General features: G+C 41.4%; 1 protein-coding gene across 2 annotated transcripts in view; it reads right to left on the bottom strand.

Annotated features, from left to right (window-relative positions):
• The window catches only part of FBXW12 (F-box and WD repeat domain containing 12), a 173121-nt gene that overhangs the window by 37540 nt on the left and 117084 nt on the right, over nucleotides 1–18497 (bottom strand). The gene's annotated exons all lie outside the window — the stretch shown is intronic.

Genomic DNA, 18497 nt, shown 5'->3' on the forward strand with positions numbered 1-18497 from the left:
GCGTAAACCCAAAAATTAAGACACTTCAAACAGACAAGGAACCTATTGATCCTGGTTTTGCACCCTTTCTTGAGCTCTCTAAAGATGTATCTCTCTCTTGAATACACTAGTATCAGGGCCTTTTTACTGGCCGCATTCAATCGTTTCAGATGTCAGGCCTGGTGAATGCAGGACATCTGTCAAAATGCAGCAGATGTCCCATTCACCAAACTTGTAGTTCTTCAGCTCTACTTAGATTTGAGGAAACGCCATGTTCCGGAAAGCTGAGCATCTGCGGGTTCTGACAGCAGAAACCTGCAAACGACGGCCACTCTGCCATATGTCAGACCATCAGCGCTATTTAGGGTGGACATTCTGACTCAGATTTTTGCTCTTTGGAACCACCATGGAAAGGTTGGCAGTCTTGAACAGGAAGCCAAAGAACTCGCCCCAGGCACTGAGACAAAACCTGAATCTAGTGGAAAGCTGTTCCTCTTACAGTGGTGCCTCAGTAATTAAAATCAGAGAACCAGCCAACATCTATGGAATGATGGTGGTGATGGAACCCAAAGGCAGAGAGGGATTCCGAGGGGATCCAGCTTATGGGGAACTAAGGGCTCTTTGTCGGAGATCGTTTGTTCCTTAGCGTTTGATGAAGGGGGGGTGTGTGGCCCGTGTAAGTGTAGATAAAGTGGTTGTATGATGCAACAACGCGTGTTATTACAATGCGTGCTGTTACATCGCAGTCGTTACAACGACTGCATGTTACCACGCTATGCCTTTACTACGCAAGTTTTTACATCGACTTGCGCTAGGTGGCGTGCTAACATTAAAAAAGTGTAATTTACTATTCCAACTCCAGTCCACTTATCAGTAGGGAAGGTGTTGGGATAGTAAACTACACTATTTTTAATGTTAGCACGCCATCTAGCGCAAGTCGATGTAAAGACTTACGTTGTAATGGCATATCGTGGTAACATTGTGGTCGTGGTAACGACCCCGATGTAACAGCATTGCGGTGTATTGTCTGCGTTGTTAATGATGTTTCCCGATAAAGTGAAGTGCAGTGGGTGCGTTAAAAAACGTTAGATAATCCAAATAACACTTTTATTCAGGCTGATTATCTACCGCAGTAAAAGCATAAAGATGGCAGCTTTCCTGACGTGAAGGTTCAGTTAAAGCTATGCTCATCTCGTGGGGTCCCACCAGTTTCGCATAAGCGGGATCCCCTCCGAATCCCTCTCCGCCGTTGGGTTCCATCACCACCATCATTCCATAGATGGTGGTTGGTTCTCTGATTTTAGTTAACTAGGCACCACTGTAAGAGGAACAGCATTCCACTAGCTTCAAGGACCTGACAAGGCACTAACGCTGGACCTCGAATAAAAAGCCCTACAGTCCCCCCTCTTTTGGATAATACTGAGAGAAAACTCTCAGCATAGCCAAAACATGTATTTTTTCTTGTTATTTTTAGCTTTAAGAAACAAAACAACTTTGCTAAGCAGGCGCATGAAACATGACGTCCGCCCAAGTATTTTTAGTGTCGTCCACCCTATCAACCAGGATCTGGAAAAAACAATGAATCACCAACTCTCTGAACATCTAGAGCTTGCTTCTGCTTTGGAACAAGAACTATCAAGATTTCCCCCTGTCCACGGATATCATGGCACTGATGCTGTTAGATCTGTTTTCGGCCTTGGACACAGTTGACTAAAACAGACGATTCACAGGCTCCACAGGATCAGGATCAAATAAAGGGCTCTTAAAATAATAGAATACTTCCTCATCAACAGGATCCAAGCTGTAGCCCTCCCACCTTTTTCCTCTGCTTAGCACACACTCAAGCGTGCCACACTATTTAACACTTATGTTGCATGTTTTGGAGCCCTCATATGTTCTTTTGGGTTTGCCTAATACAAATATGCCGATTATATGGATCTCATTATCAGGTGTAAAAGGCACTAGGGGGAAACGTCACATAAATTCAAAAATGGCGGATCACAGCAGCAGCTTGGATGTCTGGAAATACTTTAATGCTAAACTGACAACATTGAGCCTTTGGTTTTGGGTGATTAACCAGTGCCTGGCATCCCTCCATAAAGCAATGGATATTGGAGTACTGTTCAACCCTTCTCTGTGTTTTACACTTGAAATGAACAAGAGTACCACTATGTACATCCTCCTTTGAAAGAATGTACTTTTCCCTCACCCTGAAAGTAAAGGCAAGAAAAACTTCCCTCCTGCTTGGACTATGCTATGATCCTTTTCTTTAAGAACAAAACGGGATAGGTCCATAAACACGTGGTGGGGGCTAGACCCTTTATAAAATATATAACACATATTGCCCAAACCACAAAATATCTACAAGCTTATTAGGAGGGAAAAGATCAATTTATTGTGATCCCCTTCGACATCCTACTTAGTGTCAATGTTTATTATCTTTTTCAATTTATGACAATCTATATGACAGAAAACAACAATACATTAAATATTTACACACCTATATATACTTTGTACATACATGAAAAACAGATTCTTTACACAGTACAAAAAGAAAATTTCTTGCATCAAACGTTACAAAAAACTAAGAATACATCACAAACAACATTAGAACAAACATTACAATCAAAAAATGAGAAAAATAGGAAAAACCAATCAAGGGGGAATTATAAGCAAATGAATGGCTCTTAAACAAATCAATACTGGACCAGCCGGTCCTATTATCGTAGAGATGACATTTTATTCCACCCTATGAAAGTGCCGACGCGTTTCGAGATCAGGCACAGTGTCGCTGATCTCTCATCAGGGCTGTTTTATTCTTTGTATCTGTAAGATGCAAAGAAAATATTTTACACATCACTCTCAAAACCGAACTTCTTTTAAGGCAATGGGCTGAGAAAGAAAATTGCTACATACCAAACTTGGTTGTAAGTAGAGCAGGGCATTAAGGCGTAAAGGATTTCAAACCAAATATTTCTAAACGTGGCCAGGCAGGACAACCTACAAGAAATTTTAAGATTTTTTTTTTTGCATTGATGAATCTAACCAGCTCGTGGTTTCAATACTAAGGCGTCACCCAGTGCTACATAAAGCATAACTTGCTATTGTCGACTGCCGCCAACCGGTGTTCTTATATATAATCCACCACCATGAAGGTAGGCTCCTAAAACAATAGTGACAAATGTTTTAGTGGTGGGGCTGTTGATTGCAATGTTCGCATAGTGCATGCATTATTAAAATACCAGGAAAGGCAGGAATCATTTCGCCTACCTTAATGATGTATTTCTATTCCCTTTTTAATTTTTGGAAATGTGCTCTAAATTTGCCGTCCTGTGTTAGCGAAAAAACCAAAAAGCGAGTGTAAGCGCCTGTAGCCAAAAGTATGACCATTCAAACAGATTATAAGCGTGAAATAGACAGGAAACATGTCCTGGCATTTACCTGCTCGAAAATAACAGCACGCCGCTGGTGTGATCAAAGTTTTCTCACAAGAGATGGCCGCCCAAGCACTTCCTGTATTTAAAGTCCACTTCCAAAAAAGGCATGATGGGACTTGTAGTGTCCTCATAATTGTGCTATGAGAAAATTATGTTTAGTATGGGAAGCGCATGTAAAATCAGGGCGCGCCTGTTACGTGGTGTCATTGTCAATGAATGGAGGCAGAAAATCAATTTTTTAACTATTTTGGTTACGCGCTGGGTTTAAACTAAAAAAACTTCAAAACTTTATTGGCAACTCGTATCTGAACACTAATGTTAAAACGGGCCATTTCATTTAAATTTGATAAATGCCGATTTAAATAGCATTTATTCCACAAGTACGGCAAGCACATTGAGGGTCATTATTGTGATCGTGTATTGCATGCACCCTTAAAAAAATGAACTTTAGTAACAGAGCACGTGGGGAGTCTGTAGGTGACGCTGCACCCATTATTAAGATTGCATATATCTACCTGTCAGGCAGTGGCCACGCTTACTCTTTATACACAAAATGTGTTAGTGAAAAGAGGACACCAGGCTACAGATTAGGTCCAGGGATGTCTGACAGATGCCAGTCCCCTATGCTGTATGTCTGTGCCAGTTATATATGGGCTATCTCAGATAAGCTATTAAGGCCTGTTTGAGTGCTATTGTATTTCAAAATGAGGTAAGCCTCTTTCTGCAGTAAGGCACGCTCAATATCGTGGCATTTTGTCATTGAATTCACAGTGAATAACACCGACCATTTAAATTCATGTTCATTATGGCCTTTATCACAGAAGTGCTCATCCAGCGGAGCGGTCATTATTTTTTTCTTTATGCGTGATCGATGCTGGCTGATCCTTTGGTTGACTTGTTGGCTAGTCTTGCCTAGTATTCCGTAAACAACATTTTTCGTTTTGCAATTGGAGAATTCTGTATGTCTCCACTTAGTTCCCTGATGGACAAATTCATTGCCCTCAATTGTGGTAGAACAAGCAACACAATTGCCGCACCTGTGATGACTTTCCACGGGCTTTAGGTTCCATTGTGCCAAAAGGTCACTTTTAGGTTTTGGAATGGTAATGTCAGCTTCTTAGGGTAGCCCCTGTACAGGATACATTTATGACGTCTGGCTCCTGTGGCAGGGGAGTCAGGCAGAGCTAATGTCTTTCCATGGATGGCTCAATGCAAGACACAGGGACATCAAATTCTCAATAGAAAACAGCACTAGTCGCATGACGTTTTTGGATGTTGAAGTGAGATGTGAGGAAGGACGATTGGTAACATCGCTCCATAAAAAGGCGACTGATAGGAACACCATCCTGCACCATAGAAGTGCCCATCAACGAAATTTAAAGGCCAATCTGCCCTATGGGCAATTGCTCAGAATCAGGCGTAATTGTTCGGATGTGGCTGATTATGAAAGACATGCGAGATCTTTTTGTCATGACATGCAGGACAGGGGCTACCCTAAGAAGCTCCTTAAGCACTCATTCAAACGTGCTAGATACAAGCTGAGAGAATGCTTGCTGCAGCTTAAGCAACGCCCTCCGATGAACAAAATTGTGTGCGTCACAACGTTCTGTCCCGACACCCACAAGCTGCGCCAAGCTGTTCTAAAGAATTGGCATCTATTAGAAGGTTTGAATTGTCCATTTCCTAAGCCCAACTTCGCTTATAGAAAAAATCGAAGTATTGGCGAACAATTGATTAGAGCTGACATTACCATCCCAAAACCTAAAAGTGACCTTTTGGCACAATGGAACCTAAAGCCCGTGGAAGGTTATCACAGGTGCGGCAATTGTGTTGCTTGTTCTACCACAATTGAGGGCAATGAATTTGTCCATTAGGGAACTAAGTGGAGACATACAGAATTCTCCAATTGCAAAACGAAAAATTTCGTTTACGGAATACTTTGCCCGTGCCCACTAATCTACATAGGCAAGACTAGCCAACAAGTCAACCAAAGGATCAACCAGCATCGATCACGCATAAAGAAAAAAATAATGACCGCTCCTCTGGTTGAGCACTTCTGTGATAAAGGCCATAATGAACATGAATTTAAATGGTCGGTGTTATTCACTGTGAATTCAATGACAAAATGCCACGATATTGAGCGTGCCATACTGCAGAAGGAGGCTTACCTCATTGTGAAATACAATAGCACTCAAACAGGCCTTAATAGCTTGTCTGGATTAGCCCATATATAACTGGCATAGACATACAGCATAGCGGACTGGCATCTGTCAGACATCCCTGGACCTAATCTGTAGCCTTACGTCCTCTTTTCACTAACACATTTTGTGTATAAAGAGTAAGCGTGGCCACTGCCTGGCAGGTAGATATATGCAATCTTAATAATGGGTGCAGCGTCACCAACAGACTCCCCACATGCTCTGTTACTAACTTTTATCTTTTAAGGGTGCATGCAATACTCGATCACAATAATGACCCTCAATGTGCTCGCCTTACTTGTGGAATAAATGTTATTTAAATCAGCATTTATCAAATTTAAATGAAATGGCCCGTTTTAACATTAGTGTTCAGATAAGAGTTTCCAATAAAGTTTTGAAGTTTTTTTAGTTTAAACCCAGCGCGTAACCAAAATAGTTAAAAATAGATTTTCTGCCTCCTTTCCTTGACAATGACACCACGTAACAGGCGTGCCCTGATTTTACATGCGCTTCCCATACTAAACATAATTTTCTCGTAGCACAATTATGAGGACACTACAAGTCCCTTCATGCCTTTTTTGGAGGTGGACTTTAAATACAGGAAGTGCTTGGGCGGCCATCTCTTGTGAGAAAACTTTGATCACACCAGCGGCGTGCTGTTATTTTCGAGCAGGTAAATGCCAGGACAGGTTTCCTGTCTATTTCACGCTTATAATCTGTTTGAATGGTCATACTTTTGGCTACAAGCGCTTACACTTGCTTTTTGGTTTTTTCGCTAACACAGGACGGCAAATTTAGAGCACATTTCCAAAAATTAAAAAGGGAATAGAAATACATCATTAAGGTAGGCAAAATGATTCCTGCCTTTCCTGGTATTTTAATAATGCATGCACTATGCGAACATTGCAATCAACAGCCCCACCACTAAAACATTTGTCACTATTGTTTTAGGAGCCTACCTTCATGGTGGTGGATTATATATAAGAAAGCCGGTTGGCGGCAGTCGACAATAGCAAGGTATGCTTTATGTAGAACTGGGTGACGCCTTAGTATTGAAACCACAAGCTGGTTAGATTCACCAATGCAAAAAAATGTCTTAACATTTCTTGTAGGTTGTCCTGCCTGGTCACTTTTAGAAATATTTGGTTTGAAATCCTTTACGCCTTAATGCCCTGCTCTACTTACAACCAAGTTTGGTATGTAGCAATTTTCTTTCTCAGCCCATTGCCTTAAAAGAAGTTCGGTTTTGAGAGTGATGAGTAAAATATTTTCTTTGCATCTTACAGATACAAAGAATAAAACAGCCCTGATGAGAGATCAGCGACACTGTGCCTGATCTCGAAACGCGTCGGCACTTTCATAGGGTGGAATAAAATGTCATCTCTACGATAATAGGACCGGCTGGTCCAGTATTGATTTGTTTAAGAGCCATTCATTTGCTTATAATTCCCCCTTGATTGGTTTTTCCTATTTTTCTCATTTTTTGATTGTAATGTTTGTTCTAATGTTGTTTGGGATGTATTCTTAGTTTTTTGTAACGTTTGATGCAAGAATTTTTCTTTTTGTAATGTGTAAAGAATCTGTTTTTCATGTATGTACAAAGTATATATAGGTGTGTAAATATTTAATGTATTGTTGTTTTCTGTCATATAGCTTGTCATAACTTGAAAAAGATAATAAACATTGACACAAAGTAGGATGTCGAGGGGGATCACAATAAATTGATCTTTTCCCTCCTAATAAGCTTGTAGAGATTTTTTGGTCCGGGCAATTTGTTTTATATATGATCCTTTTCTTTGGCCTGCTTAAAAACAGGATCTGCTAACTCCAAATTATTCAGAATGTTGCAACTGTACTGCTTTTCGGTTTGCCACCCCTGGGTACAACACACAGGGCCGTCGATCACTCAAATCTGAATCTGCATGCCCAGGCCTAATGTTCTCTTTTGGCTTCCCTGTTTCTCTTTAAATCCTCTTCTTGGTGGTGCCTCTTTGCCACTGCATCCGTCTGGATGGGTTTTCCTTCTCTGGAATGTTCTTCTTGCTTTTTACTCTGTATGAAAAAAACTACTCTTTCGCACGTTTGAACCTCCTCGTCTCAGACTAAGGTATCGGGTTGTACAAGATTTAGAGTCATTACTTCTTTTGGCAGCAGTGTGCTTTACAAATGTAGAATCAATCACTCAATATAAGTCTGTACGTTTACAGAAGGTCAGTATTATATTTTAAGCATGAATTAAACCTTCTTTACAACTGACAGCATCAAAGTTGCTAACACCTTATCATTAAAAGAAAGCCAGACTTTTTCAGAAAACGTGGGACAAAGGTAATAAGTTGAAAGTATAAGTTTATCAGATAAAATGTCGAATCTCAGTTGCCACCTAGTCTGCTCAGTTGAGCAGTTTTTTTTATCACGAGTGACATTTCTAATGAAGGATAATTGAGCAACAATGGAATGACTTCTCAATTGCACAGCAGAATTGTCTGGAAATAAACTATTGACTCATGAAATTAACGCCATTGAGTTTCCCTGCATTTGTTCTCCAACCCATTCCTTCTTACCTCTTACTAAACTACCATAAGACCAAGCCTGTACATGTTTCGTAGGTGGCCTTGCCTTTCACCCCTTACCTTGATGGAACAATGCAGATACAATTCCGCATGAGAGAGCTACTGTCTCAACAAGCCGATAAAGCCTTTCTTGCGCCTGGATATTGTATGTACAAGCCCAATCTCTCAGCTCACTGGGGGTTTGAAGATTCCACTACCCCTAATACTGGTTTGTATTTAGCTTAAATAGTTCTGCATCCATGAAATATTCTTGATTAACTGAATTCAATTGGTATTAAATATACCAAATAGTGCAGACTGCTTAAATTACCTAAATAAACAATTGCTTAAGTATCAAAAAGCAATAAAATAAACATTAAACAATGTACACAAGCTAGCAAAACCAAATGCGATGTGTGTTTATTACTGAAAAATGTGCACTCAACTCAATGAACATATGAAATGCAATGGGGATACATAAGCAGAAAAATGCATAGATTAAATCACCACTACTTCTTATAATAATAGCAACAATAAATATATTACAGAACATTTACGGCCACATGCATCAACCTATTTAGGAAGTGCAAACGGTGTGAATCGGTAAATTCGGCCGTTTGCGATTCCTAAATAAGTTTTTGGGATGCATCATGCATTTTTGTGAAATTCGCTTTTTTTAGCGATTTTCAAAAATGCGATTGCTTTTAAGGAATCGCAAATTTGCGATTCCTTAAAAGCAATGCATGATTGTGTTTCAAATTGCGAATTCGCAATTAGAGGGTGCAAATTACCACGAGGGTGAACCTCGTGGTAATTTGCGAAAATGTATTAAAATGCTCAAAATTGCATTTTAAAACACTGTCATGTTACAGACACACATGTCCTTAGGACATGTGTGTGTGGAACATGCACTTCAAAATACATTTCAGGGGTGCAGGGGGGGTCCTTTGGACCCCCCCCTGCACCCATGGAATGCATTAACATTTTGCGAATCGTTAATTGAAATTCGCAAAATGTCAATGCCTTCCCATTGAATCAATGGGAATTGCGAAATCGCAAATTAGAATTCGCATAATATTTGCGATTCTGTAAAAATTGCGATTTTTACCGAATCGCAAATATTATGCGAATTAAATCATGCATCCCATTATGCGATTCCTTATTTGCGATTCCCTAAAAATCGCAAATAAGGAATCGCAAATCCTTACTTTGATGCATGTGGCCCTAAATTCTGTTCATAAATGCGAAAAATATGTGAAAACCCAATTAATGCACAATTTGTAATGCAGCAGTACAGCATCAGTCATGTGGTTAAAATATCTCATAGCATGGTGATGCCACACTCTGGTACCGCCCATAAATGGCTGGTGATAACAAAAGTGCTACACATTTGGTAATAGTGTCATCAAACCACATTCCTAGGTTTTCCACAAAATGCAGGAGGAAACAGCCATAGTAATAATAATCCCACTATAGGGTATTTGCTGCTGAGATTTTCTTCCAAGTTCCTTTGTATTAAATGTAAGGTTTAAATTCACCAAAAACTTTTAAAGCTCCACAGATTCTAAGCAAAGAAGGGATATATACCCTTTCCCAGAATCACAAATTAACCTGGCGCATATCTGGGAAATTCACATTTTTTGTACATTTCCTGCCACTTACCTGAGTACTGAAATCTACGCTTGCAGATTAGAGACACTGACCAAAATTTACATATCTTTTTTATCTTTTCTGAACATGGAAAGTAGTCTTTGATGTGAAGGTTTTCCATTCCTCAAGCTTCATTAAAATATAGGAGTATTTATAACCCTTTCTGCAAACCAGTTTTGTCCAGGCCTAAATTCACAAGTGTAGTTGAGACTCATACCATTTCCACTGCCCACTCCTTTAGGACTAGCCTCAAACCGGCCACTAGAGGTCACACTTTGGAAGATTATACACATCTTGCAAATTTTATTCAGCAGTAAGTGACTTCTGTTCACCTAAAAATCGGCAGTTTATTATTCTCTGAATCAGCTAAAGAATTTCAAGAATTTGTGAGTAGAGGTCTTGTCTTTTCCAAGCATAAGTTACACTTACAAGTGGAAAATGTTTTTGAATCAGCGCCTAAAATATCCAAGTGTTTCAGTCACCAACCGCTGCCATCAGCTGTTCTAGCTATACATAAGCCCCTTTCAATGAAGATCTATCGTTTTTTCTCAGAGTTAGACTTCTTAATCTTTCCTCATGCGCATGAATTTGCTATTTAGCAGTGGAAGCCAGCCATTACGAAAAACTGCCAGTTGCTTGCTTCTGCAGCTTTAACTTGAATAGTTTTGTGATGTAGTTTAACTGGGTCCCTCTATTCAGGTTAAAGTGCAGTATTTCCAGGAGTTAAAATCCACAGTTTCCTGAACCACAAGCCCCAAAGGGTGCTTCGTACATAATATTTAAAGCATACCAACATTTGGAATATCACTTTATTTCGAGTATCCCACTGCCCTTTTATTACATGTCAGTGGCAATGCTGCTGTATTGTCTGAATACTCCAATACCTTCCTACATCCCTGACTTTGATGAGAAGAATAACCTAATAGAACAACCAATCCTCTTGAGCAATGCTTAATTTGAGCCGGTGGTTTCAGATGGGGCCCACCGGCACTCATTTGTGGGGTACAGCACTTATTTTAACTCATTAGACGTCTATTCAGGGCAAAAGGGAGAAAAACGCAAAAGGGGGAAGATGGAAAATCAGTGACAAAGAAACACAGCAAGACTGAAAAAGAAACTAAAAGGGTGAAATAAAGGGGCAGAGAGGATGTGATGGGGGATGAAAGAGGAATGAGGTGGAATCAAGAAATCACAGCCTTGGTTTCCGGCTCCCCTGGGTTTAGACTGCGCAGGCTTCTGAGCAAAAATGTGGGCACTGGCTCTTGATCTTTTACAAATTAAGCACTGCATTTGAGAGATAGTAAAAGCACAAAAATAGAGTTGGTGGACCAACTAACCATTTTCTCCATTCAAATTCTATTGCGACACGTTGTACACCTCGTAATTCCCATCTCTAAGACCATTCAGTACCATCACTAACACTCAATACCATCCATTTACCAATATCCATATGACCACGTCTTCATTCACTTGTTAGAACCAGCCCTCTCAATCCTGCGCCTCCGGAAACATCCATATTAACAAACTAAAACAACCAGCAAGAGGTCTGCCTCCATTCCCAACCCATATTCAATTTGTAGGTGAACCTATGATTAACTCGGCCTCACTGCACGCATTGGGTGACATGCTGAGAACACAATTGCAATCTCACTAGCCTTTCAGCAGCTCCCCCTCTACAGCCCTGGTTTTTCCTCCAGCACCCACTTTCTGAAAGCGAACATGCTTGTATTACTCCACAAACGGGGCAAAGGAAGAACCTCGTAGCCTTTGGTGAACTATAAAAATGCTCTGAATTACCTCACCTACAGTAGAACGTAACACAGCCGTATCTAACTACTTTCTTGACTAAATCACCCCTCTAGGCTTACAAATCGCCTGTCCAATTAACATGCTCCTCTCTCACACAATACACATGCCTCTACAATCTCCTCTCCCTGTCTGTGTTTGCCTCATTCTTCACTAAATTTGCATTAATCAGGTACACATTTACTACTCCATCCGACCCAACTCTCTTCCTATTTCCGTAGCCAGAACCTATGCAGCTATGTTATCAGCACTAAAGATCACAACTCAAGCTGAGCTGGTACCCATTCTGGAATCCACCAATCCCTCTTCAGCATCTCCTCACTCTCTCAGTCCCTATATTGTCACGCCACCTCTTATCTAAAGTGCTATCTGTGTGTTAATCTCTCTCTTCAATAACTCTACCAGCTCTAATGCTTTAATTTGCAAGCGGTAGAACCTCTACTTAAAAAAGACCCAGCTGACCCGTCAACTCCACCTATTTTATGTCCAGATTACAAGCATTTTTCCTTTTTTAGGGACCTGGAATAGAGTCTTCAGATATTTACCCTCATTTTTCTCTACTCAGAACTAATTAAACCCACTAACAATGGGTTTCTGACCACTGCACTATTCATTCTCTTATATTGGTAATTTCATTCCTATTGACCATCATACCAATTAATCTTCTATACTTAAAAGGTTAGACCTCTTAAATTCATTTTACACCATTGAATACTCCACACTCGCTCTTGGTATCACGATCACGCTCTCAACTAGTTTCCTCCTAATTTAATAATTGAATGTCCTGTCTCCTAAAGCCTATCAGACTTGCCCTTATTAGCTGGCATCACACAGGGTTTATGTCTAGACCATCTGTTTTTCCCTATATATACTGTTGATATATATTGCTGGTAACATTATTTCATTCTTCTAATTTTCCCATTATCTCTAGAAGATTATAGACAATACTTATTTCCCCCCCAACTTTTACCCCATAGCATTTAAGCCTGGGGTTTCAATGACCTTGCAACCACTCAGCAGTGAATGGCTCTCTGCTCTCTCATTCAAAACTTATCTAAACTGGAAAAATATATTTCCCTGCTAAGATTAACCCTAAATTTATTCCACACCCATTATATACCTTACTCTTGAAGCATTCATCACAACAGCTTCAGCCAGAAACTTGGGCATATACTTGAGTCCTATCAGTAAACATAAACGCAAGCCCACATCGACTATGTCCTTAGAATGTCAGCAGGACTAAAGCATTATTTACTCATGTTGTTCTCACTGTCCTATAAAAAGGAACTGATCCTATCACAACTGTCATTCATTATTCTCATATTTTTTCTTGATGTGATATACAATCAACTCTACATGGGTAAATCCCTTTAACAGCGTACTTATTTATTTACATATTCATGCCATCTTGTGCCTACAGATATATGTCTTAAACCCCTATATGGCGAACCATGACTCAGAACCCGATTCACATTCAGCACCCTAGACCGCACTTCGGCTTACATTATTTGTATGCCCCTGTATCTGTGATCCCATACTTAACTCATAATTGTATTTCCATCTCCTGTCAGATACAGTTAAACGCCTGTATTACGCATAAGGCCTTGCACCCTCAAACCCCACTGCATCTCTCCCAAAAACTTCACAAAGCCGGCTGCTCCAGAGAATTGAGACGCTCCAAAGCCCTCATCCTGGTCCTCCCTTGGTTAAAAAGCAATCTACTCAAGCTCGCTCTTTCTCCTGTAACTCTCTCAACCTTTGGAACTCTCTTCCCAAAGATCTACGTTGCAACCCCTCATACTTCAGCTTCATAAAGATCTTAAACGACACCTTCTCCTCAAATACTGGGGTCCTTAATCGTGTTTCCCTCCCAGGTGTCTCCTAACCTCCCCCGTATTTTTCCTTCTTGCCCCTCTGCTTCTCACCTGACCCTCCAACCCCGCTTTGCTTCCCACATCTTCCTCCTTCCTCCTTTTCACTTCTTCCCACCTCATTCCCCTAATTGCTCTCTTCTCTCCTTACTTCCTCCATACCCCCTCCTCACCCCTATTCCCTCCCCTTTCTACTCTGACCTTTCCCACTTACTACTTCATCCAAATCGCCCTGACTGGTTCTTAATGTTACTTCCTTTTCCGTTGACTTATATTTATTTTTCATCTACTTTTTGTTCTCATAACCAGCCTCTCCTTATGTCTGAGCTGTCAATTACTTTTGCCTGTAAAGCGCTCTGATACCCTTGGGTCCTGCCAGCGCTATATAAAACTGTTTAAATAAATAAAATAAATAAATACAATTAAATACATTTAAAGTCTACACAGTGCCTCAAGTCCTACATAGCAACCACAGCCATTGCTGGTTGATAACAATTGCTACAAACTCCGAAATTCTGTTCTAACATCCAATTCCAGAATTCCTTGTTTCCATTACATTGATCTCTGTACTAGTCATCAGAAAGCTGGACTGCTGCAATTGATGCACGGCCTGCCCCACACATTCCTGCTCTTGGATAATGCGTTAAACTTTGCCCAAGCATACCAGAACATTCTTCTAACGCATACCATTGTCACCAGGCTTGATGGCTATCTTCCAAAACCAGTAACAATAATCTAAAAATCCTGGTATTCAAAACAATGTACAGATATCTCCTAACTACTTAGAGAAAATCCTTGTTGGGTACGTAGCTCCATACCGTTAACGCTGAGTCAACCAAAATCTGCTAGCCGCAACAAAATCTCCTTGTTTATCCTCAAAGTTCTGGTCATTTCACTTCTTCGGACCTCATCACTGGAACTGCTACATTTTCTTCAATTCTATGACTGGTCTAAAAACAAATCTTCTCAAACAAGAAGGAAAAGATGGACTAATCTTCCAACACCATCCTCATCCTTCTGGCTCTCTTCAGCCATGTTCCCGAGGCAGCACAAAATTGCCCACTCTTTCCGCATCACAAATACCTCACATAAATGTTAACCGATATACTACATGAACATGCACTGTGCTTGTTTCTTATATGATTTAATGATTAAGAGAAAGTGTTCCATTTGATACTATTATTAAAGAAAGCATTCAATGTAGAGTTATAGAATTTACTCATATTGAGGGGTCGATTAGGATCGCGGACGGACTTGCGTCCGTCCGCGACCCCAGAGCAGGAGGGAACCTCCGCATGGCATGCGGAGTTCCCTCCTGTGTAATTAGGATGTGACCGCCACCCTGGCGGTCACATCTCCTATTTTTAACATTGCAGCGGGTGCAGCTTCAAGCTGCACCCGCGGCAATGTTAAAAATGCACGCATTGCATTTGCATGCAGAAAGAGGCAGGCACCGCGCGGTGCCTGCCGCTTTCTGCATGCAAATGCAGGGGGGTACCATAGGTACCCCCCATGTGCACCCCCCACCCCCCCTTCACCTAGGGGGCCCGCAACGGGCCCCCGCAGTGAAGATCCGTATGCTTTTCCACGGCGGAAAACCCGCCGTGGAAAAGCACTTTTTAAAGCCCATCCTGATATGGCGGACGGTGTCTGAGAGACACCGTCACCATATCAGAGCTTTTCCGCCGCGGTTGTAAGCCGACCGCGGCGGAAAAGCTGCAGACGGAAACCAGGACCCACCAGCCATCCTAATGTGGCGGTGGGTCCTTGGTCAGTCCGCTGCGGTTTTTCCGCATCCTCTGGGCCGGCGGTGGCTTCCGCCGGCCCCGAGGATGCGGAAAAACCGCAATCATAATCGGCCCCTTAGTGTGTTTTTACCGTGATTGAAATTCTGATGAATTAAAACCATTCTCTTTTAGTAGAAAATGCACTTACTATGAAGATGAACTTGGAAATTCGTAAATGTGTACTATAATATAGGAATTATATTTAATAACTTGGAAGCTAGATACAAAATATCCTCTCATTGGTAGAATGTGATTTCATTTCAAACAATAGAGTTTTTGTTATGTGTGCAGTGATGGTACACGTATACACATTTAAATGTAGTTCTAAGCCATACTTACTCTTGATTAATTGGAAGATTTACTGTATGCCACATGTAATACAAATTCAATACAATGTAGTAGAAACATATTCATTTGTGTTTAAATGTGTACAATCATTTTTATTGTGCACCACTGAGTTAATGCCTTAACCTGTCTTGACAATGGAGGCCAGAATTTCACCATGTTGCATTTCATAAAATGCTGTTTTCCATTTTCTACTAATGTGACATTTTTTGCAGGTTTTCACATGCATTGTTAGTTTAGAAATGATCCATTACTGTATTAGAGATAGAGGAGAGAGCCTGAGAAGAAAGCCTTGACGAAAGTACATGGAGAACCAGAGCATTAACTGATAGGTCTATTCAGCAATGTGTCAAACCTGCTATGAGTGTGAGGAGGAGATGTCGTTCCCATGTTCAACAGGTGATTGTCTCTGGGCGTTGCAATCTGGAACATGAGAACGGATTAGAACAATGAACCCCTGATGAGGAGGCGTACAAGGGGAGCTACCTGAAGACTTTGGGCCCTATTGTGAGTCTGGCGGGCGAGACCTGCCAGACTCGTGGTGGCGAGGCGGTGGTGGATCCAGCCACCGCCACACCGGCGGTTTGACCACCCGATTACGACTCGGGCAGTTGGACCACCATGGGACCACTGGCTCTGCAGTTCCCAGGCATAGGAGTGGCGGTCAGAGGCTACAATATGCTTAGCGGGACCGCCACAGTCCTGCCAAGAAAAATATGAGGTTCCTCTATGCCAGGCTTTTTGTGAAGGGAGAGGAAACAAACGGGGCCCTACAGGGCCCCCTGTGCCTCATACATATGTGGATGAACACAGGCGGGGCATAATATGTGCCACCCAGGAGGGGCATACTATGTGCCACCCTGTGTGCATGCCCATAAGTACATGCCGTGCAGGAACCTTCTAGTGCGGTCCCATTGTGGTGCCTTTTTTAACGGCCCGCTGCCTTTAAAAGAGGCACCGTCATGGGACTGACACGCCGCCCGCCTGGCAGACTACGAAAAAGTCATAACCTGGCGAGCGGGCAGAGCAGTGGCGCGGCAGTTTGCACTGCCGCGTCACTGCTCTGCCAAAATCTTGGAATCAAGGCCTTTGTGTGATATAACATAGTGTTCACCCCATCCGACTTCAGAGATCCCTTCAGAACCCCATTAGAACCATCCCTGACTTCAGAACTGCTTTGCTGAACCCTTCTGCAGACTCTATACAGATCTCTCTTGCAAATTCCTTGCAGATACCTTCCCTGATTCCCTACTACCTGAATGTACATTGACATGTTTAGACCTTGATGCTGTCCTTTGATTATTTTCTAAGTGTGGCTTAGGCTAACACTTATTCCTGACTTATTAAAGACTCTTGAACAAGCTTCTGAAATGCAAACACTTTTCCACTTGATTTTCTTTGTCTTCTCCTAATTTCCTTCATGAAAATTCCCTGATCTACAGAATTCTAGATTATCAAACCATCCCTTTAATCTGCACAGGCATTAGGAGATTTTAGGGACAGATGTACGACGGTTTTTGCATGCGCCAACGGATTTGCAAACCCGTTTGCGCATGCAAAAACCATTAGGTGTACAATACCAAAATAGCGAGTCGCTATTAGGAAGGGGGCGTTCTCTTCCTAATAGCGAGCGCAACCCCATGTACAAAGATTTGTGGGCAGCATTTGCGGGAGCAAAACCCTTGCAAATTACCACCCTCTTAAGAGGGTGGTAATGGGGTCGCAAAAAGGAAGGGGTCCCCAGTGGACTCCTTCCCCTTTGCAAAAGCAGAGGACATTTTTTTAAGGGCAGGCAGTGGTCCCAGGTACCACTGCCTGCCCTTAAACAATTCAACAAAAACGTTTCATTTTTTTTTTCTTTTTTTTAAATGCATCCCATTTTTCTTTTAAGGAAAACTGGCTGCATTTGAATGGTGGTCTGCTGAGCCCAGCAGGCCACCATACCCGGGAGGGCATGCCATTCCCAATGGGGGTCGCAAATTACGAAAGTCTCATTAATATTCATAAGCCTCTCTATTTGCGACCCATTGGGAATCGCTAACAGTGTGAGATACACTGTTGTACATCCAAATTAGCGCATCGCAAATTGCGAGTCGCAAAAGACTCGCAATTTGTGAGGCGCTATTCTGGCCATCGTACATCTGGCCCTTATATAACTAATATATAGACCAGAGATCGTAGATTATTTTCTGAGCACCCAATATTGAACGGCGCTCTTTTGTATTGCTGTAATTGACCAGCTTGTTTGTCTGATACGAGTCCCTCTCAATTTCTTTAGGTGCTTGGGACTCCCTCGTTATTCTGTACCTTTACAGCATGGTCTTATCAGTTGAGTATTTAAACTTGATTATTAATTTGTAATAAACCTTCTTAATCTTGGCTACTGATTCCTGGTCCTCATTGTGTAGCCAAATGGGTTGCACTGTTAATTGAAATTTGATTGAACATAAATGCTGACTCCCATCACCTATCAGTCAGGTTCAAAAGGTCCATCGCAGGACCAATGGTAAGCTAGTTGGCCCAGAAAAGGCTGTATCATACCCATGTAAACATTTATACTGTACGACATGACAATGTATGCAATGCCTTGTATGAGGACTCACTTACCAATGCTGATTCTATTAGCCTGTTTTTATTATCCCACCAAACTGTTTCTCTTGAGATATGGATTGTGCCTGTTCCCGCTAAGTACATCATTTCTTGCTGAAATGCTCTTGCTACATTTTTAAATAAATAACTGAATGAATGATTGAATAAATAAATGAATATTGCAGAGTCGCCCGATTCAGGCACATTTTTACCACAAACCATGTTCAGGAACATTGCAGCTATTTTTTTCAGTTTGTTTTCTATGAAGGTATGAAAATCTCTGTGG

The sequence above is a fragment of the Lissotriton vulgaris genome, chromosome 9 (assembly GCF_964263255.1).
Source record: "Lissotriton vulgaris chromosome 9, aLisVul1.2, whole genome shotgun sequence".
Lineage (NCBI taxonomy): Eukaryota > Metazoa > Chordata > Amphibia > Caudata > Salamandridae > Lissotriton > Lissotriton vulgaris.